Below are 22,740 nucleotides of genomic sequence, written 5' to 3' on the forward strand. Positions count from 1 at the left end.
GAGATTCCTGTGTACACATCATATATACAGTCACAATCAGATGTGTATATCTGACCTTAAAAATACGGGGACTGCTTTATTGAAGCAGCACAAGTAACTAATTTTGATTGGTTTATTTCATTTTTGTGGACTAAGCACAGCTATTACTGTATATATATACTGTATATATTCATTATTTTTAATGACTATTATCTGAGAAATAGAACATTTTATCATATTTTCTATTTTAATTACAGTTACAAATTCATTAGGAGTCGGAGTCGGTGCATTTTTTCCCGACTCCGACTCCAGGCACCCAAAATTGCCCGACTCCACGACTCCGACTCCACGACTCCGACTCCACAGCCCTGGATAATAGAGCCAGGTATATATAGCAGATCTGTACGCAGAATACTAGGCATGATAATAGAGCCAGAGATATATAGCAGATCTGAACACAGAATACTAGGCATGATAATAGAGCCAGGGATGTATAGCAGATCTGAACACAGAATACTAGGCATGATAATAGAGGCAGGTATATATAGCAGATCTGTACGCAGAATACTAGGCATAATAAAAGAGCCAGAGGCATATAGCAGATCTATATGCAAAATACCAGGCATGATAACACAGCTAGAGTATACAGGATCATAGGCAAACGCGGGGGGGGGGGGGGGAATTACAGCTGCCCTGAATCCCCCCTCAGACCAGGGCCGGTGCAGTGTCTGCGGACAGGCACAAGTTGAAACACCAGAATATCTGCAGGCATCCTGCAGCTCACAGCAATGCCCCCTTTCTTTCCCTTCTACAGTTGACTTTGGATGTAGGAGCAGCATGTGTACTACTGAGCATGGAGCAGCAGAGCAGCACATTGTGTACAGAGCACGGAGCAGCAGCGTGTACAGAATATGAAGCAGCAGTGTTTGTACAGAGCATGGAGCAGCAGCGTGTGTACAGAGCATGGAGCGGCAGCGTGTGTACAGAGCATGGAGCGGCAGCGTGTGTACAGAGCATGGAGCGGCAGCGTGTGTACAGAGCATGGAGCGGCAGCGTGTGTACAGAGCATGGAGCGGCAGCGTGTGTACAGAGCATGGAACAGCTCTGGGGAACTTAAAGTGAACCTTAAGTCAAATGGAAAAAATGAGATTTACTCACCTGGGGCTTCCCTCAGCCCCCAGCAGCCGATCGGTGCCCTCGCAGCTCCGCTCCGATGTACCAGGACCCGCCGGCGAGCACTTCCGGTTTGGCCGTCACCGGCCGACAGGCATGGGAATGCGAGTGATTGTTCGCGTTCCCAGCCTGTATATCGCCCCCTATGCTGCTATTGCGGCCAGGAGGTCGTAATAGCAGCATAGGGGGTGATATACAGGCTGGGAACGCGAACAATCACTCGCGTTCCCATGCCTGTCGGCCGGTGATGGCCAAACCGGAAGTGCTCGCCGGCGGGTCCTGGGACATCGGAGCGGAGCTGCGAGGGCACCGATCGGCTGCTGGGGGCTGAGGGAAGCCCCAGGTGAGTAAATCTCATTTTTTCCATTTGACTTAAGGATCACTTTAACAGAGTCAGGTATGAGTACAGCCCTGTGCCCTGCTGCGTGAATGCTTCACTTTCCCCCTCATTAGCAATTTCGGCTGTCCTCATTATTATCTGTATCCAAACTGCTCCTGATCGATTCTGTCGTCGGTCAGTCAGTAGGGAAATGTCATTATGTGTACCCAGCATGAAGTCCTACCATATTATAATACTGTATTGTGCAGGGCTGAGGGAGACCTTTCGGGAATCCCTCCCTTCAAAATCCTGGGTTTTCCCCTGAGGGTATAATATACTAGGCATCCAGAATATAAGGCATAAAGCTACAGTGGGACAAATACTGTACGTCATTGACAGGTGGAACTACATTGTCTACAAGCAGACGTTCGCCCTCTAGTGGCATCTGGTTGTATTACAAATGCCCGGATCTATCCCTACGTGTGATTCTGGATGAACTCTCGCGTCCCTTTGAGTCTCTCTCTAGCGCTCTCGCAGAAGTCTCGCGAGACATATGGGGACTGGACGCTGGGCTGGTGGTGGAGGAGGCTCCGGGAGCTGGGCCCGGGCTGAAGGCCGTGGCGACCCGTAGCGGAGGAACGTAGGGAACGGGAGATCCACGGTGAGTGCGGAGCAGGCGGGGGAGTGGAACGTGGGGGGAGGGGCGAGCGCAGCTTTCTGTTGTCATCGTCGGGGGTGTCGCGGCCTCCTGACGGGGACCACTAGTCCCAGTATGCCTCACTATACTATATATTTATCATGAAGACCTCTTGCTGAAGCGCTGCAATGCTCCAGCAGGCTATGGGTGGTAAAAGGCATGCTTATTCTTGTAGTTCTTTTGCGTGGACTTTAGGCTAAGCATTATTTGCTTAATCACCATAGCAAGGCAATTATATGGCAGAGCTCCCCACCCATCCACATTACATCATCTGAAGTTTAGATGATGTAATGTGCATGGGGAGCTCTGCCATAGAATTGCATTGTTAAGGTGGTTCTGGACAGAACGAATACCATATTGCTAGGTACAACAGGATGAGATTTTCTGACAGATTTATTGTCCGCTCAATCATTTCCAACATGTCCGATCTAATTTGCAAACATTTTCCAATCGATTCTCGTTCACTTATATGGAAAATTAATTGAAAGACGATTGGAAATCAGATTGAACATGTTGGAAATGATCGATCTGACAGTAAGGGCCCGTTTCCACTAGTGCGGCGTGCGTCTCGCAGACGCACACCGCACTGAGCCGGTGGGCGGGATCGCAGGCGAATCCCATGAGCCGTGCCATGCACGGCTATGGGATTCGCAGCCTCCGTGGCGAAATCTGCGGGGGGGTTCCGGGCGAATCACTCCCGCAAGCGATTCCGCCGCGGCACCGTCATCCCCTATGGCAGAGTTTCCCCGTGCGAATAATGTGCGGGGAAACTCTGCCGAATCGCCGGCGAAACCGCCCTAGTGGAAACGGGCCCTAAAGCTAAAGGTGCCCATACTTCTAGCGATGATAGGCAGATTCAACCAATCTTTGTTATTATAAGGTATGCACACCCATACATTTAGAATATAGATGCGATTGAACAGACCGGGGTGCTAAGTGTAGTAAACAGGTCTATAGCTGCTCTAAGGAATCGATAGTATATAGATGGACCAGCACACCAAAATGCAGTTTGCAATACATTTGTATTAAAAATTGCATAACAAATACACAATCGATGAGATGAAGTTACTCAGTGTAAATAGTGAAACTCTGGTATACACAAATAGAGATTACACCTATAGCATACAATGGCTGTATATGCATAAGTACATAAGCAGTGGAGCAACACAGCACAATAGTGAACAGGCAGTGTACGAGCTGAATGAGACAGCAGCAGCCTGAAATGAGCCACTTTGTCGAATACCCTTTTGATGTTGGACGCAGGTCCAAAACGGCACTGTCAGAGTAATGAACTCTTGACATGTAGTCGCTCTGCTGCAGTATTCTGCTGTCTCATGCTACTCCTGCGTTGGATAAAATGCACCTTATTTACCTTTTAAGAAATATATATGTACAGTATATCTTTTGGTCCTTCAAAAGAGATTTCTTGCTAAAATTCTAATGGATATGTGCAATCATTATTATACTAAACCAGACTTTATTACTTCCTGGTCATCATCCTATCTAATAATACCTGTGTCCTGCACCCCCCTGTGTCCATGTGGTGCATGTGCCTGGGTGGAATTTGGACATCGGTGGAAGACGGGCATGCTTGCATCATGGTGGGCACTTGTTGTGGTCATGTGTGCGTTGCGGGGGGGGGGGGGGTCACAGCTGTGGCCTAACAACCATTTTGTAATGGGAAGGCCTTTTAACTGGTTAATTATAATGTATTACTGCACAGATTGTGCTCTCCTAAAGTGTAGAGATGGGATCTGAAAGCAGGGTTCTCACTACAGAATGGTTCAGTTGACAATACAGAGAAACTGACATGTTGACAGAATCAATGTTAATCAAAGGATTTGTTGAGATCGGTTTGTTCTGTCTAGTGTGTGTTCCAGTAATTAAATGCAAAGTCCCTACCTGCACGATTTTTACAGATACTAGACAGAAGTCATGTGTGTCAAAATAGTAATGCTGTAAGGACATTCTCAATGAGAAGAGATACTCTGAACAAAGGGTTCCTGCTGTGGAAGGTGTAGCATATGTGTTATATGTGGAGTTTTTAGTGTTTTTCCAAAAGGAACACTTGCATTTGGATGCAGTTTTCTCCCCAGGCTCTTTTAGCTGGGTGCTCCACCCAGCTAATTTTGGTGAGCACCTGGCTGTCATCACCTCATCCTCCTCCTATGCTGTAAGTAGCAAATTCACCGGCCCTACTTTTCCATGCCACCCTACTGGGAAAAAATTCTGCGGGGAACACTGGGATGCATGCTAATGAAAACCAATGGGCAGTTTTTCACACATGATGCTTCATTTTTTTTCACGCATAATGAATCTCAATGGCCTCCCATGTGAAATTCAAAAATTTGGCATTTAGGTTGCATTTAATGCACATGTACACATACGTTACTGTGCACTATCATTAAAGAGACTCTGTAACAACATTTTCAGCCTTATTTCTTCTATCCTATAAGTTCCTATACATGTTCTAATGTGCTCTGTCTAACTGCAGCCTTTCCTAGTTGCACAGTGGCTGTATTATCTCTGTTATATGATCTAATCTTCTTTCCTCTGTCGGCTCTGTGGGACTCAGGCTGGAATGTGCAGCTCTGCTTGTGATTGGATAGAAGCTATACACACCCTTCTTCAGGCCCCCTGCAAGCTCTGTATGAGTCACAGACTCTGCTTATCTGAGCCTATCACATGATATGTCTTTTGTTTGTAAACACTGCCTGGTACACTGGTAATGCTGGTTGAGCACATGACAAGCATAAAGATTTAGCAGGTTGTTGATCTCAAAACATTAGCATATTTCATCCGACCAATAAAAGAAAAGTGTTTTTAAAACAAAAAAAGTCAACCTTCAAATAATTATGTTCAGTTATGCACTCAATACTTGGTCGGGAATCCTTTTGCAGAAATGACTGCTTCAATGCGGCGTGGCATGGAGGCAATCAGCCTGTGGCACAGCTCAGGTGTTATGGAGGCCCAGGATGCTTCGACAGCGGCCTTAAGCTCATCCAGAGTGTTGGGTCTTGCGTCTCAACTTTCTCTTCACAATATCCCACAGATTCTCTATGGGGTTCAGGTCAGGAGAGTTGGCAGGCCAATTGAGCACAGTAATACCATGGTCAGTAAACCATTTGCTAGTGGTTTTGGCACTGTGAGCAGGTGCCAGGTCGTGCTGAAAAATTAAATCTTCATCTCCATAATGCTTTTCAGCAGATGGAAGCATGAACCCACTTTTGAACCAGAAACAGCGGCAGAAGCGCCTGACCTGGGCTACAGAGAAGCAGCACTGGACTGTTGCTCAGTGGTCCAAAGTACTTTTTTCGGATGAAAGCAACTTTTACATGTCATTCAGAAATCAAGGTGCCAGAGTCTGGAGGAAGACTGGGGAGAGGCATATGCCAAAATGCCTGAAGTCCAGTGTCAAGTACCAACAGTCAGTGATGGTCTGGGGTGCAATGTCAGCTGCTGGTGTTGGTCCACTGTGTTTTATCAAGGGCAGGGTCAATGCAGCTAGCTTTCAGGAGATTTTGGAGCGCTTCATGCTTCCATCTGCTGAAAAGCTTTATAGAGATGAAGATTTCATTTTTCAGCACGACCTGGCACCTGCTCACAGTGCCAAAACCACTGGTAAATGGTTTACTGACCGTAGTATTACTGTGCTCAATTGGCCTGCCAACTCTCCTTACCTGAACACCATAGAGAATCTGTGGGATATTGTGAAGAGAAAGTTGAGACACAAGACCCAACACTCTGGATGAGCTTAAGACCGCTATCGAAGCATCCTGGGCCTCCATAACACCTGAGCAGTGCCACAGGCTGATTGCCTTCATGCCACGCCGCATTGAAGCAGTCATTTCTGCAAAAGGATTCCTGACCAAGTATTGAGTGCATAACTGAACATAATTATTTGAAGGTTGACTTTCTTTTTGTTTTAAAAACACTTTTCTTTTATTGGTCGGATGAAATATGCAAATTTTTTGAGATAGGAAATTTGGGTTTTCATGAGCTGTATGCCAAAATCATCATTATTAAAACAAGAAAAGGCTTGAACTACTTCAGTTGTGTGTATTTGAATGTAAAATATATGAAAGTCTAATGCTTATCAGTACATTACAGAAAATAATGAACTTTATCACAATATGCTAATTTTATGAGAAGATCCTGTATCTCTGGAATCATGTCTCCTCCTGGGAGATCTACGTGTTTGAGAACTATAGTAATAGTAATGTCTCTCAGGGGATCTTCCTCTTCTGCTTGAGGTATATCGCTTTGGAGAGTCCTTTCTAGGCGAATGATTCTTCCTCTTTTTAGAAGACTTTTTATGTTCCTTAGAAGAGTCTCTTCTAGATGATCTTGCATCGTGTGAAGAGTAATGGCCAGCCGACTTTTTATGTCTTGACCTCGAGCGGGATCTCGCTTGGGATGAGGATTCGCGTCTTTTAGACACACTACTCTCCCCTTCTCCCTCTGGCGGACTGTGGAGATATAAAGAAAAATATATATGTTCCACTAAAAACATCCGCCTCTTCTAAGAGAGGTAGCACTCATATATACAGGATCTTCTCAAAAAATTAGCATATTGTGATAAAGTTCATTATTTTCTGTAATGTACTGATAAACATTAGACTTTCATATATTTTAGGTTCATTACACACAACTGAAGTAGTTCAAGCCTTTTATTGTTTTAATATTGATGATTTTGGCATACAGCTCACGAAAACCCAAAATTCATATCTCAAAAAATTAGCATATTTCATCCGATCAATAAAAGAAAAGTGTTTTTAAAACAAAAAAAGTCAACCTTCAAATAATTATGTTCAGTTATGCACTCAATACTTGGTCGGGAATCCTTTTGCAGAAATGACTGCTTCAATGCGGCGTGGCATGGAGGCAATCAGCATGTGGCACTGCTCAGGTGTTATGGAGGCCCAGGATGCTTCGATAGCGGCCTTAAGCTCATCCAGAGTGTTGGGTCTTGCGTCTCTCAACTTTCTCTTCACAATATCACACAGATTCTCTATGGGGTTCAGGTCAGGAGAGTTGGCAGGCCAATTGAGCACAGTAATACCATGGTCAGTAAACCATTTACCAGTGGTTTTGGCACTGTGAGCAGGTGCCAGGTCGTGCTGAAAAATGAAATCTTCATCTCCATAAAGCTTTTCAGCAGATGGAAGCATGACCCCACCTTTGAACCAGAAACAGCGGCAGAGGCGCCTGACCTGGGCTACAGAGAAGCAGCACTGGACTGTTGCTCAGTGGTCCAAAGTACTTTTTTCGGATAAAAGCAACTTTTACATGTCATTCGGAAATCAAGGTGCCAGAGTCTGGAGGAAGACTGGGGAGAGGGAATTGCCAAAATGCCTGAAGCCCAGTGGCAAGTACCCACAGTCTGTGATGGTCTGGGGTGCCATGTCAGCTGCTGGTGTTGGTCCACTGTGTTTTATCAAGGGCAGGGTCAATGCAGCTAGCTATCAGGAGATTTTGGAGCACTTCATGCTTCCATCTGCTGAAAAGCTTTATGGAGATGAAGATTTCATTTTTCAGCACGACCTGGCACCTGCTCACAGTGCCAAAACCACTGGTAAATGGTTTACTGACCATGGTATTACTGTGCTCAATTGGCCTGCCAACTCTCCTGACCTGAACCCCATAGAGAATCTGTGGGATATTGTGAAGAGAAAGTTGAGTGACGCAAGACCCAACACTCTGGATGAGCTTAAGGCCGCTATCGAAGCATCCTGGGCCTCCATAACACCTGAGCAGTGCCACAGGCTGATTGCCTCCATGCCACGCCTCATTGAAGCAGTCATTTTTGCAAAAGGATTCCCGACCAAATATTGAGTGCATAACTGAACATAATTATTTGAAGGTTGACTTTTTTTTGTTTTAAAAACACTTTTCTATTATTGGTCGGATGAAATATGCAAATTTTTTGAGATAGGAATTTGGGGTTTTCATGAGCTGTATGCCAAAATCATCAATATTAAAACAATAAAAAGGCTTGAACTACTTCAGTTGTGTGTAATGAATCTAAAATATATGAAAGTCTAATGTTTATCAGTATATTACAGAAAATAATGAACTTTATCACAATATGCTAATTTTTTGAGAAGATCCTGTATATATATATATATATGTATGTATGTGTATGTATATATATATATATGTGTGTGTGTGTGTGTGTGTGTGTGTGTGTGTGTGTGTGTGTGTGTGTGTGTGTGTGTGTGTGTGTGTGTATATATATACATACACACACACACACACACACACACACACCCTTCACCTAGTGAGGAATTAATAATAGTAACCTAACACCCAGTGCAGAGAAAGGGACTAAACGATGTCTGTTAGACATCAGTTACCTCTCCTCTATCACTTCCTCCATTTGCCCAGAGTCCTCAATATCCATGGTTCCCTCTTATGGACAACATGTGTATGTCAGTGTAACATGAACATAACATCATAAAGCTGCAATGCAACGTTAGAAGCCATCCACAAAAAAATGCCTGCTCCTACCTGTCCAGCAGAAATCCAAGAGATGTGGCAGTGTGGGTATACGAACTCCATCCAGAAGCGGCTGAATGCAGGCCAAACGTCCCTTCCGCCGACACCAGAGCTGCAGCAACGCTGTATCAGCTGTGTCCGCTCTGGCGTCTAGCGTACATCTCCAAATATGTCGCTCAGGCCAGAGATGACGTCAGCGGTTGCCGCCGACCAATCAGGAGGGATCTTGCGAACTCCCGCGAGATCTCAGGCGCCTGGAGAAAGTGTAGGGCGGAAGATTCCCACTCACGTCCTGTTTTCAGCTAGGTAAGGCGCATCTATAACCGCCATTTAGGCAGTGCAATGTCCGGAGAAGCAGGAGAGGCTGAACCTGCTTAAAATATTGCAAAAATAAAAAAATAATAGGGCGCCAATCAGGAATTGTAAATAAAAAAACAGACACCCAAAAAAAAGACCTTGTCCATGGAGGACAGAAAAAAAGAGAATGGGGGGGGGGCGGATTCTTTTAATTTATTCAAAAAGATCTGTCCAATTGGGTTCAGGGGAGGAGTTGAACTCAGGAGTATGCCACCATTTCTGTCCAGGAACCTGGCAATTACAAGCCAGGATTGCAGCAGGGAGAGGCAGAAACAGCACAGAGGGGCCCAGGAGAACATAATGAATAGAATGGTATGCTTTTTATTGTAAGAATTTTAGAGTACAGATTCTCTTTAACATAGCGTTTGTCAGTGTGTAGAAGTGTACTTGTATTACCTTGTAATAGATGTGCATAATGCACATCCGTGTGTGCTCTGGTAGCAATGCATTGTAGTTTGTGCATTGATTTAATGGATTTCACTGCATCACATTACAACTGATGCAGTTTGGGTACTTGTATCATCGCACCGCAGACAGTGTGAAAGGACCCTTAGTAATCTATTTTACATAAACTAATCAAGGATCTTCCTTGCATAAATTGAATCCAACTCTAGTGAGTGCCTTTAGAAATCTGGGGAAACAATTGTACTTGGAGTGGGAATTTAATGCAGAATTACTATTGTGTTTTTCTTTGGTACTAATCAGGTCCAATACTTTTGCTGAGCATGCCTATTACAATCAATGTCTCCTGCTTCTGGACTTGTTTGATTATTCCTCTGTGGTGGCTCATGGAGGTCCAAGGCTGAAATCACAGAATCTCTACACAGTCATTATTCCCGTCACTTTTAAGGTGCCAATAAACTTACACGATTTACCGCTGATAGACAGCAGATTCGATCACTGTGATATCGATGCGCAAACGCTGACCGAACGACCGATTTCTGTCCGAAATCGATCGATCCCGTCAATCTGTCCGCGCGGAAGATTTTGCTCAATCGCCGGCGGGTCAGGAGTGCGTCGATAGCGGCGTTCGAATATCCGACGATTGACGCTGTCCAATGACATTAACTGTTCCGCCGGCGCGTGTCCCCGCTGTCCCTTCGCTGCGCTGCGCTCCGGCTGGCTTCACTTACTTCCTGTCGGGGGAAGTTTAAACAGTAGAGTGCACCTCTACTGTTTAAACTTCCCCCAATAGGAAAGTGAAGCTGGAGCCCGGGGGACTCTCACCGGCCGGATCAGGTAATGTATGCAGGGGACGGCAGAGGCAGCTGCACAGAATGTGAATCGGTTTCATAGTGAAATCGATTCAAAATCTGTTTGCAGTGTAAGCAGCCAATAGATCCCTCTTTGATCAGATTCAATCACAGAGGAATCTATCTGCTGGTCGATCTGGTGGCAATCGACCAGTGTATGGCAGCCTTTACAGTAGCTAGTGAAAATCTGACAGATCTGTCAGGTTTTGGGCTAGTCCATCCCCTTGTGGGAGATGCTCAGTTATTTATTTACATAATAAGCTGGCTGACATCTTTGTATAAATCCTGTACAGCTCCTTTCCAAGGGGTGCATTTGTAGAGAATAAAGGGAATATCTAGTGAGGAGTTGGACTAGATTAAAATTGGTCAGATCAGCTTTTTACTACCTGCTGTAAGTAATAGCAACATAGGGAAGAAGTAATTTATACGCTGGAAGCAAAGTACATTTTATAGGTATGCAGTTTATTTTTTTGTGATGGTGGTCCTTTGAAGCACAACTGAAGTGGCACAATGAGATAAGCATAGGTACATATAGTACTAGCACTACTAAGAAATTAAGTTTCCCAGTATAGCAAGAGTTAGGCTCCCTGCACACTGCATGCGATTCCAATTTTTAATCTGTTTTTACATCCGATTCCGATTTTTAATCGTTATTGAATGCTGCATTTTCCCCTCCACTTTTCTGTTGATTGCATTCAGAGAAAATCGGAATTGCAAAACGGTTTTGCGGTGTGCATGGAGCCTTAAAGGGACTCAGAGCTGAAGTAAAGAAAATGTTTTATACATACCTGGGGCTATATCCAGCCCCATAGACTTGTATTGTTCTGCTCGCAGCTTCGGTCCAGGGTCCCCGCACTTCCATCAGTTGGAGACAGTCTAACGTAAGAGAAGCGTGCCCTCTATGTATCGCTCCAGCAGCTGCTGGAGACATACGCAAATAGCACACTTCTCCGGCGTAGACTGGTCCCGACTGACGGAAGTTACGGGACCCGGTACCGAAGCTGTGAGCAAAGAAGGACGGCGGCGTGGGAGCAATCCAAGCGTATGGGGCTGGAGGAAGCCCCGGGTATGTATAAAATATTTTCTTTACTTCAGCTCTGAGTCCCTTTAACAAAATGGACTTATCAATGCAAATTATCTTTTTGAACAGCTTGTTCTATTTAGTTTGTTCCCTGAAAGGTAAATAGAAGCCAAAAACAAGTTTTAGCTGAGTGAGAAAAGGTTTACTTCTGATTTGTTTTTAGCTCAGCAAGGCAGATTTAGAACTAGGTCTTCAAATGAATCATTAGAATCATTTTTATTACTACACAATATAGACATATGAATACGGTAGCTATTAGATTGTGACCCCTTCTGAGGGACAGTTAAGTGACAAGACATTATATACTATATAGTACAGTGTTGTGGAATATGTCGGCGCTATGTAAATACTAAATGATCATTATTTGCCAAGCACAACTGGGCCGTGTCCAGATTTGGATTTGGTACAAACGGTTCAAGTAGGAGATGGGATACACAATGTACAAGATAATATACAACTGAATAAGCAAGAAACTTTAAAAGGAAGTGACTCGTTACACAATTTATCAATGGGTAGTGACTCAGTAGCGTTCAAGAGGTTGAACTGAGGGAAAAAAGGTGTTTCAATGCCTTGAGGTCCTTGTGGGGATGGCCCAAAACTTCTGGCCTGATGGGAGCTGACTGAAAATGAGGTTGCCTGAGTGTGAGGCGTCATTGACCATTTTCATTGCTCTTGAGCACAGTTTGGTGTCATAAGGTCTAATAGGGGAAGGGGTTTCCCAATAATCTGATCTGATGGCCCTCTGCAATTTGTGTCTGTCACTGGCAGAAGAGCCAGCATACCCAAGCATTATAAAAAAGCAGAGGACACATTCAATAGTGGTAGAATAGAAGCTTGTCAGAAGCTCTTGGGCCATATTGAACTTCTTCAGTTGATTATTCTACCTGCGTCAAGTGAATGAAGCCTGACCTCAGAACATCCTCTGCTCTAATGCTAGCTACACACTATACAATTTTCTGTTAGATTAATGCTGGGCTCATTTACACGGCTTGTTTTTGATGCTAGATTCTCCCGTTCGATCATTATGCCGCTAGATTCCGCAGTCAATTCTCTTATCTTCCGCTCGTTTTTTCTTATCTTTTTCCATTCACTGCAATCCGGAATCGAGCGGCAAAACTATTGGGCGAGAGATCGGACATGTCGGAAATGATCTATCGAGCCATCTTAATGGCTCAAAAATGAACTGTGTATGCCCAGCATTAAGGTGTGTATACATGTCTGATATTTCTGAACGACTTGTTGTTTGAACGACTTGTAGTTCAAACAACAAGTCGTTCAGACATCATGTACACACTGACCAACAAGTCGTTTGATATGCTAATTTACATGTCGTTTAACCAACTTGATAATGAAAAATGGACTGAATAGAACAATGGACTAGATTAAATGACTGATCAAACGACTTGTTGTTTGAATGTCTTTTAGTGTCACACTAATAGACTTTCAAACAACAAGTCGTTTGTACACATGTACGGACCTAAATGCCGTTTGAACGACAGTTAGTTCACGGATCCGCCAAACGGATCAGTCAAAACTGCTGCTATCAGTCTAACGATTGTTCATACACACACCAAACTGTTGACCAAACGACCAGTTTGAACGATAAGTCGTTCAGAAATTTCAGACGTGTGTACGTACCTTTACTTGCCAGAAAGATAATTTCCAATCATCTATCTGCCTAGCAATTAGTCATTGTTCTACTCAGCAGGAGATAACCAGAAGACAATGCACCAGAGATAATGACCAGCCTCTACAGAAAATAAACAGAAAAATCTAACAGAAATTTGTGTGGTGTGTACTAAGCATAAAAGATACACAACAGCATAATAACCTTTTAAAGAACAAGCGACACCCATGCTAACCTAGAAATAAAAAATACACATATAAGTAGATAAATACTACTTCTACTTACATAACAGATATATTTCTTTGTTACAGCTGATACAAATCCTAATGCTAGGTACCCACCATTCAATGTTGTGTCAGATAAATGGTTCAATAGATAATTTCCGTTGTGTCCGATATTATTTCCGATCGTTTTTCTGGTCGATTTGTCATAGAAATGAATGGAAATTGATCGAAAAAAATGCATCGTGTGTACCTAGCATTACATAAATCTGCACGGTTTCTACTTCCTGATTCATGGAAGCAGACATATTGTTAACATCCAGTGCTTTCAAATGAGCTTATCTGCTTTATCTGCCGTGGCAGTCATGTGACACGGAGGGGGATCAAATTACAAGTTGTGATTAGACTAGGGTTGCAACGGTATGAAATTCTACGGTATAATAACTGTAAATAAAACCACGGTATACGGTATTAAACAATTATTTGGACCCGGGGGCCAAATTAAATAATGTGCCCCCCCACGCCAGTAGTGGGTGGCTGCAGCATAGGTAGCCAGGGATAGGTGTAGCCAGTAGTAGGTAGCCGCAGCATAGGTACACAGGGATAGGTGTAGCCAGAATTAGGTGGTCGCAGCATAGGTAGCCAGGGATAGGTGTAGCTAGTAGAAGGTAGCCGCAGCATAGGTACACAGGGATAGGTGTAGCCAGAATTAGGTGGTCGCAGCATAGGTAGCCAGGGATGGGTGTAGCCAGGATTGGTGCCCGCAGTATAGAGAGCCAGGGATAGATGTAGCCAGGATTGGTGCCCCCAGTATAGAGAGCCAGGATAGGTGCCTGCAGCATGGGTAGTCAGGGATAGGTGTAGCCAGGATTGGTGCCCGCAGTAGGGAGAGCCAGGGATAGGTGTAGCCAGGATCGGTGCCCGCAGTATTGAGAGCCAGGGATAGGTGTAGCCAGGATTGGTGCCCGCAGTATAGAGAGCCAGGGATAGTTGTAGCCAGGATTGGTGCCCGCAGTATAGAGAGTCAGGGATAGGTGTAGCCAGGATTGGTGCCCGCAGTATAGAGAACCAGGGATAGGTGTAGCCAGGATTGGTGCCTGCAGTATAGAGAGCCAGGGATAGGTGTAGCCAGGATTGGTGCCCGCAGTATACAGAGCCAGGGATAGGTGTAGCCAGAATTAGGTGGCCGCAGCATAGGTAGCCAGGGATAGGTGTAGCAAAAATTGGTGCCTGCAGTAGAGAGAGCCAGGGATATGTGTAGCCAGGATTGGTGCCCACAGCATAGAGAGCCAGGGATAGGTATAGCCAGGATAGGTGCCCGCAGCATCGGTAGCCAGGGATAGGTATAGCCTGGATAGGTGCCCGCAGCATAGGTAGCCAGGGATAGGTGTAGCCAGGATAGGTGCCTGCAGCATGGACAGCCAGGGATAGGCGTAACCAGAATTGGTGCCCGCAGTAGGGAGAGTCAGGGATAGGTGTAGCCAGGATTGGTGCCCGCAGTATAGAGAGCCAGGGATAGGTGTAGCCAGGATTGGTGCCCGCAGTATAGAGAGCCAGGGATAGGTGTAGCCAGGATTGGTGCCCGCAGTATAGAGAGCCAGGGATTGGTGTAGCCAGGATTGGTGCCCGCAGTATAGAGAGCCAGGGATAGGTGTAGCCAGGATTGGTGCCCACAGTATAGAGAGCCAGGATAGGTGCCTGCAGCATGGGTAGCCAGGGATAGGTGTAGCCAGGATTGGTGCCTAGAGTTTAGAAAACCAGGGATAGGTGTAGCTAGGATTGGTGCCCGCAGTATAGAGAGCCAGGGATAGGCGTTGCCAGAATTAGGTGGCCGCAGCATAGGTAGCCGGGGATAGGTGTAGCTGGCTGGATTGGTGCCTGCAGTAGAGAGCCAGGGATAGGTGTAGCCAGGGATAGGTGTAGCCAGGATTGGCGCCCGCAGTATAGAGAGCCAGGGATAGGTGTAGCCAGGATAGGTGCATGCAGCATAGTTAGCCAGGGATAGGTGTAGCCCAGGATTGGTGCCTGCAGTAGAGAGAGCCAGGGATAGGTGTAGCCAGGATTGGTGCCCACAGTACGGAGAGCCAGGGATAGGTGTAGCCAGGATTGGTGCCTGCAGTATAGAGAGCCAGGGATGGGTGTAGCCAGGATAGGTGCCTGCAGCATGGGTAGCCAGGGATAGGTGTAGCCAGGATTGGTGCCCGCAGTAGGGAGAGCCAGGGATAGGTGTAGCCAGGATTGGTGCCCGCAGTATAAAGAGCCAGGGATAGGTCTAGCCAGGATTGGTGCCCGCAGTATAAAGAGCCAGGGATAGGTGTAGCCAGGATTGGTTCCCGCAGTATAGAGAGCCAGGGATAGGTGTAACCAGGATTGGTGCCCGCAGTATAGAGAGCCAGGGATAGGTGTAGCCAGGATTGGTGCCCGCAGTATAGAGTCAAGGATAGGTGTAGCCAGGATAGGTGCCCACAGTTTAGAGAGCCAGGGATAGGTGTAGCCAGGATTGGTGCCCACAGTTTAGAGAGCCAGGGATAGGTGTAGCCAGGATTGGTGCCCGCAGTATAGAGAGCCAGGGATAGGTGTAACCAGGATTGGTGCCCGCAGTATAGAGAGTCAGGGATAGGTGTAGCCAGCATTGGTGCCCACAGTTTAGAGAGCCAGGGATAGGTGTAGCCAGGATTGGTGCCCGCAGTATAGATGCAGCAGCAGAGGGTACAAAACCAATACTCACTTGCTGGCAGCCGGGTCGTTCTGCACGCTGTACTAGCTTAATTATATTTCCTGTTCTTGCATCATTTCTTTGTAATAGCGCCTAGGGGGTGCTGTTTCAGGGAAATAGGATAAGAACAGGAAGTAGAAAGAAGCTAGTACAGCGTGCAGGATGACTCGGCTGCCAGCAAGTGAGTATTTGTTTATCCTCGCCGCTGTTCGTTCGCCCGCTGCTACGTCGCATCCCCGCCGCTGCGTCACTCCGCCCCCCGATAGCCCCGCCCCGTGAAAACCAGTAAAACGACATTGTGCATGGTATGATTACCATGCACAATCAAACCCGGTATACTGTGGCGGCAACCCTAGATTAGACACAAATGAGGGGGAATTAGACAGGCTAAATACATACAGGGCACGTTTCTCTGTTTTCCTTGTATTCTGTGCAAGAGTTCGGGTCCACTTTAAATTGAAAATAACATTTCTGCTCAGTTCTATGTTATATTTACCTTTAGTAAAACACGTACATTTTAATAATATCACAAGTTTATTTTCACATCAGGTTTGCTTTAAAGAGAACCTGTAACAAAAAAAAAGTTCCCCTGGGGGGTACTCACCTCGGGAGGGGGAGGCCTCAGGGTCCCAATGAGGCTTCTCCCTCCGCTGTAGCTGCAGGCAAAACAAGCGCGGGCTCCCCCGAAGTGTCTGGCGATCCTCCCTCGACAAGCCTGACAAGCGCTGAATTATTTACCTTTCCTGGCTCCAGTGGGGGCGCTGTTGCGGCTCTCCCCACAGAGATAGGCGAAAATAGCCGATCTCTGTCGGGTCCGCTCTACTGCGCAGACGCAGGAGACTAGAGCGGCCGACAGCGATTGGCTATTTCCGCCTATCTCTGAGCGGAGAGCCGATACTGCGCTGGAGCCGGGAAGGTAAATATTTACATCCCCGCTATTCGGGGAGCTTTATAGCCGCCTCCCTGGGACCGAGGAGGATGGGGGAACCCTCAATAGGATCTGGAGGCTTCCCCCTATCGAGGTGAGTACCCCCCAGGGGAGGTTTTTCTGGTTACAAGTTTTCTTTAAAGAGAGTCTGAAGCGAGAATAAATCTCGCTTCAGACCTCATAGTCAGCATGGGCATGTGTGCCCCTGCTAAACCGCCGCTATCCCGCGGCTAAACGGGGGTCCCTTACCCCCCGAAATCCTCTCCGAACAGCACATCCCCTCTTCCACATAGAGGCAGGGCTAACCGCCGCAGCCCTGCCTCTTGCGCGTCTGTCAGCGCATATCTCCGCCTCTCCCCCGCCCCTCTGTCTTCCTTCGCTGAGAGGGGCGGGGGAGAGGCGGCGATGCGCCGCTGATAGACGGAGCTGAGAGGCAGGGCTGCAGCCCTTAGCCCTGCCTGAAGAGCAGCAAAATCTACGACCAAGTTGGTCGTTGATTTTGCAGGGGTTGGGGGGTCAGGGACCCTTGTTTAGCTGCGGGATAGCGGTGTTTTAGCAGGGGCACACATGCCCCTGCTGACTATGAGACAAGAAGAGAGATTCTCGCTTCAGTGTCTCTTTAAGTGTCAAGTAGCTGCTCAGGATGTAAGGGAATCCCTGTTTCTGCTGTGAACCTTTATACAGGGAGTGCAGAATTATTAGGCAAGTTGTATTTTTGAGGAATGATTTTATTATTGAACAACAACCATGTTCTCAATGAACCCAAAAAACTCATTAATATCAAAGCTGAATATTTTTGAAAGTAGTTTTTAGTTTGTTTTTAGTTTTAGCTATTTTAGGGGCATATCTGTGTGTGCAGGTGACTATTACTGTGCATAATTATTAGGCAACTTAACAAAAAACAAATATATACCAATTTAAATTATTTATTTTTACCAGTGAAACCAATATAACATCTCAACATTCACAAATATACATTTCTGACATTCAAAAACTAAACAAAAACAAATCAGTGACCAATATAGCCACCTTTCTTTGCAAGGACACTCAAAAGCCTGCCATCCATGGATTCTGTCAGTGTTTTGATCTGTTCACCATCAACATTGCGTGCAGCAGCAACCACAGCCTGCAAGACACTGTTCAGAGAGGTGTACTGTTTTCCCTCCTTGTAAATCTCACATTTTATGATGGACCACAGGTTCTCAATGGGGTTCAGATCTGGTGAACAAGGAGGCCATGTCATTAGTTTTTCTTCTTTTATACCCTTTCTTGCCAGCCACCCTGTGGAGTACTTGGACGCGTGTGATGGAGCATTGTCCTGCATGAAAATCATGTTTTTCTTGAAGGATGCAGACTTCTTCCTGTACCACTGCTTGAAGAAGGTGTCTTCCAGAAACTGGCAGTAGGACTGGGAGTTGAGCTTGACTCCATCCTCAACCCGAAAAGGCCCCACAAGCTCATCTTTGATGATACCAGCCCAAACCAGTACTCCACCTCCACCTTGCTGGCGTCTGAGTCGGACTGGAGCTCTCTGCCCTTTACCAATCCAGCCACGGGCCCATCCATCTGGCAAATCAAGACTCACTCTCATTTCATCAGTCCATAAAACCTTAGAAAAATCAGTCTTGAGATATTTCTTGGCCCAGTCTTGACGCTTCAGCTTGTGTGTCTTGTTCAGTGGTGGTCGTCTTTCAGCCTTTCTTACCTTGGCCATGTCTGAGAATTGCACACCTTGTGCTTTTGGGCACTCCAGTGATTTTGCAGCTCTGAAATATGGCCAAACTGGTGGCAAGTGGCATCTTGGCAGCTGCACGCTTGACTTTTCTCAGGTCATGGGCAGTTATTTTGCACCTTGGTTTTTCCACACGCTTCTTGCGACCCTGTTGACTATTTTGAATGAAAGCTTGATTGTTCGATGATCACGCTTCAGAAGCTTTGCAATTTTAAGAGTCCCTCTGCAAGATATCTCACTATTTTTTACTTTTCTGAGCATGTCAAGTCCTTCTTTTGACCCATTTTGCCAAAGGAAAGGAAGTTGCCTAATAATTATGCACACCTGATATAGGGTGTTGATGTCATTAGACCACACCCCTTCTCATTACAGAAATGCACATCACCTAATATGCTTAATTGGTAGTAGGCTTTCGAGCCTATACAGCTTGGAGTAAGACAACATGCATAAAGAGGATGATGTGGTCAAAATACTCATTTGCCTAATAATTCTGCACTCCCTGTAGTGGATTGGCCTATGGTTAAATTATTTGATTAGTTATAAGTGACAGAACTAGGGATATTACAGGGGAGGAGTTCTGATTCTGTGATGTTCAGAGATAGACCTGACAGATTCTTGAAAACTGACAAGAAGATTAGTAATGAAGGTATGGATGTGGTAGGGCTAGTTAGTGTCAGTGCCAGATCATCTGCAAATAATGATATTGTATAGGACCGTCGGCCTATCTGGTAACCCTAAATATCTATTGCGTGTCTAACCTTGATTGCGAGAGGTTCCATGCATAGCGCAAATAATGCTGGGGATAAAGGGCAACCTTGCCTAGTTGCCCTTTTTAAATTTTAATTGATGAGTGACGTGTGTAGGGAAGCTTGAGGGATGCGGTTGGGAAATAATTCAGAGACTTGATTGCCTGGAGGAAGGAGCCAAATATACCAAATCTTTGCAGGTTATGGAGCATTAAACGCCAGGACAAAGTATCAAAGGCCTTTTCAATATCAAGAAGGAGCACTGCTAAGGGGTGCTTAAGGTGATAAGCATGGTGGATAATATTAAGGAGCTTTCGAATGTTATCGGTGGCCTGGCGTTGGGGGATAAATCCCACCTGGTCTTTGTGGATGAGTGAGTTACTCCTGGCAAATATTGACATAGGTGTATGTGGGAAAATCCAAAGTTTTATACCATTCCAAATAGTTCAAGCTATTCTAAAGCATCCTAATTAACCTGATTAGTTGGGAACAGCTGTTTTAATTAAACAGTTGAAAAACAGCAACTCTCTGCAGTTGGATTGTGGACAGTCATAGCTAAGACAAAGGAGCTCAGTGAGGACCTGCAGCTGCGCATTGTGGCTGCTCACAGGTCAGGAAAGGGCTACAAGGCCATTTCTAAATGTTTTCCAGTTTCAGTGGCTACAGTGCAAAGTATTATTAAAAAATACAAGATGTTCAGCACTGTGGAAAATCTTAGAGGACGTGATTAGAAGCCAAAAGTAACACCTGTGCTTGTCAGGAGGATAGTGAGAGAGGTGATAGAGAATCCAAGGATCACCACCAAGGCCATCCTGGTGAATCTGGACTCTGGAGGTGGCAATGTCTCAAGGCAGACAATCCAATGGACACTGCACACTGCTGGGTTCCAATGATGCAGAACAAGGACACCATTTCACCAAGTAAGGCACACAAAAGCTCGCCGCTTGGCCTTTGCAAATGCTCATCTGCACAAAGAAGAAGACTTCTGGTCTTCTGCGAAACAAAAATTTAATTGTTTGGTCACAATGATGTTTCCTTTATTTGGGGTGAAAAAGGAGAAGCCTTCAACCCAAAGAACACCATCCCCACTGTCAAACATGGTGGTAGGAACCTAATGCTTTGGTGTTGTTTTTTCAGCCAATGGACCAGGGAACCTAATCACAGTAAACGGCACCATGAGAAAAGAGTAATACATGAGGAGTCTCAAGGACAACATCAGGTAGTCTGCAGAGAAACTTGGCCTTGGCCACCAATGGACATTTCAGCATGACTATGACCCAAAACACACAGCAAAAGTGGTGAATTAATGTTTAGCAGACAACAACATTCACGTTTTGGAGTGGCCCAGCAAGAGTCCTGACTTGAATCCAATTGAGAATCTGTGGAGGGAGCTTAAGATCAGAGTGATGGCAAGAAGACTCTCCAACCTGAAACATTTGGAGTTCAACGCTAAAGATGAATGGGCAAAAAAAAAAAAAGTATAGTTGCTCCAGTATAGGGAGTATAGCTGCCCCAGTATAGGTAGTATAGTTATCCCAGTATAGGTAGTTTAGTTGCCCACTTCCCTCCCCCGTCGGCCACCACTAGTGTTATCTTAGCTGGCGGCTGCTTCCTCTTTTATATTGACCGGTCAACCCCCTCTCCTTTATGCCCCGTCCTCTTCTTTCACAGCAGCTGTGAAGAGGCAGGAAGCATGGCTGCTGTGAAGAGGCAGGAAGCATGGTAACGGCGATATACATTGCCACTACAGGAAGCCGATCTGCTTCTGCCTCTTCACAGCAGCCACAGGACGCGTTGCTGTGAAAGAAGAAGACTGAGGCATGGAGGAGAGGGGCCGACCGGGCAGTATAAAAGACGAATCGGCCACCAGCTAAGGTAACGCTAGCGGTGAGCCCAGACCCGTGAACCGGCAGTGGGCCAAGGACCGGAGGTTGGGGACCTCTGCTTTAAAGGAAACCTAAACTGAAAATAAAAAGAGCAGTTTAACTTGCCCCTGCTGTCATTAAGTGTTCTCGCTGTCATTTCGTGTTCCTCTGTCAGCTGTATACGCGGCCGAAGGCTCCCACAGTAGCATGATCAGGAGCTGCGCTACATGGGGTTGCGCATGCGCAGTAGCCCGTGACTGGCCAGCTTTCTGAGAAACAGTTTACATGATTAACCAATCCAAAATTGATTGTGACACTTCATAGAGAATTTTTAAGTGTGTATCAAACCAAGCAACACCTGACAAATCTGGCTTTGCAAATTTGGCCTAATTGGCTACTCACAAGACATAGCTCATGCAAATAAGCATTTGCTTTCGCATGCCAAAGTTTGCAGGGTTAAAACCAATACCGCAAAGCGGTTGCCCCACGGGAATTAGTTCATGCTACATAAGTACTATCCAGGAGCGCCACAGGGAGGCTACCCAATGCCCCCATACAACCGGGGTGCCGCGGGGCCCCAAGCGCTCTCACTGCCTGGAAACCACAGCAGCATCCCGGAGGGGGAGGCTGGGTGGTGTAGACAACCCCCCCCCCCACCAAAAAAAATTATTGTGCCCATATATCTAATGATGTATTGGCAGATCAAGAGGCTGATCTCTCTCTGAATGAACCTGATCAGACAGAGAGATCTATTGCCTGCCCATACACAGAAGGCTGATTCCCAATAGTTTTCAGCATGAAATCTATCAGGAATCGGCCTAGCCACCTGTCAGGCTGACCTCCCCAACACATATTCGACTTATTGATCAAGCAGACATGTTGTGGATGAAATGAATGGTCGATTGGTCTGCAAAATTGGTAGATGTATGAGCACATTTAGATTGTTGAAAGAAACAATAGAATGGTTGGTTACTGTCTGAAGGGAGTTCCTTTTTCTTATCTGTACATTTTTTGAAAAGTGATGTTATTCCTGCTGACATGCCAGTATTTCATCTGCAATTTGCAGATCATCCGCTTTATAAATGGGTCTCCTGATGTGCTAAAATGTATAGCTTATAGGCTCAAATTAATAGTTGTAAAGCCCCATACAGAAATTAGACATGACAGATGACTAGGCGATGTCTGTATGCCGCCTGTCAGATGTTGCCTGTGTAGCATTCAGCTGCGTTTGATATGTTCATCTATCATCTTTGTCTGCACACACAAATGGGAGCTTATTCCTTCTACCTCTCATCCAGAGATGATGCTACCAGAGGATCATCCAGGGCAATTGCCCCAGGGCCCCAGAGCGTTGCCTTGCCCCCCAGGTCTCCCTCTGTCTTGTGCTCCCCTAACTTGCACTTCCCAGGGAGCACAAGTCAAGTCAGCACAAGCATAGCAACTCTCTTGTCCTAGTGCACTGCTCCATTAGTCTGTGCTCCCGGTCTTCATCCCCGCTAGCCACATTTTCATCCTGGGAGGATGAAATCCAGAACGCATGGCCTAATG

At 45.8% G+C, this 22,740-nt stretch overlaps 1 protein-coding gene across 1 annotated transcript in view; it reads left to right on the forward strand.

The window, feature by feature from the left end:
* The first annotated feature begins 2,020 nt into the window (after positions 1-2,020).
* Positions 2,021-22,740, forward strand: part of MED1 (mediator complex subunit 1) — a 63,169-nt gene continuing 42,449 nt past the window's right edge. Inside the window, exon 1 of the mRNA XM_068263298.1 lies at positions 2,021-2,132. The gene's annotated coding sequence lies outside the window, so the exon portion shown is untranslated. The remainder of the gene's footprint in view (positions 2,133-22,740) is intronic.

Source organism: Hyperolius riggenbachi, chromosome 12 (genome assembly GCF_040937935.1).
Source record: "Hyperolius riggenbachi isolate aHypRig1 chromosome 12, aHypRig1.pri, whole genome shotgun sequence".
Lineage (NCBI taxonomy): Eukaryota > Metazoa > Chordata > Amphibia > Anura > Hyperoliidae > Hyperolius > Hyperolius riggenbachi.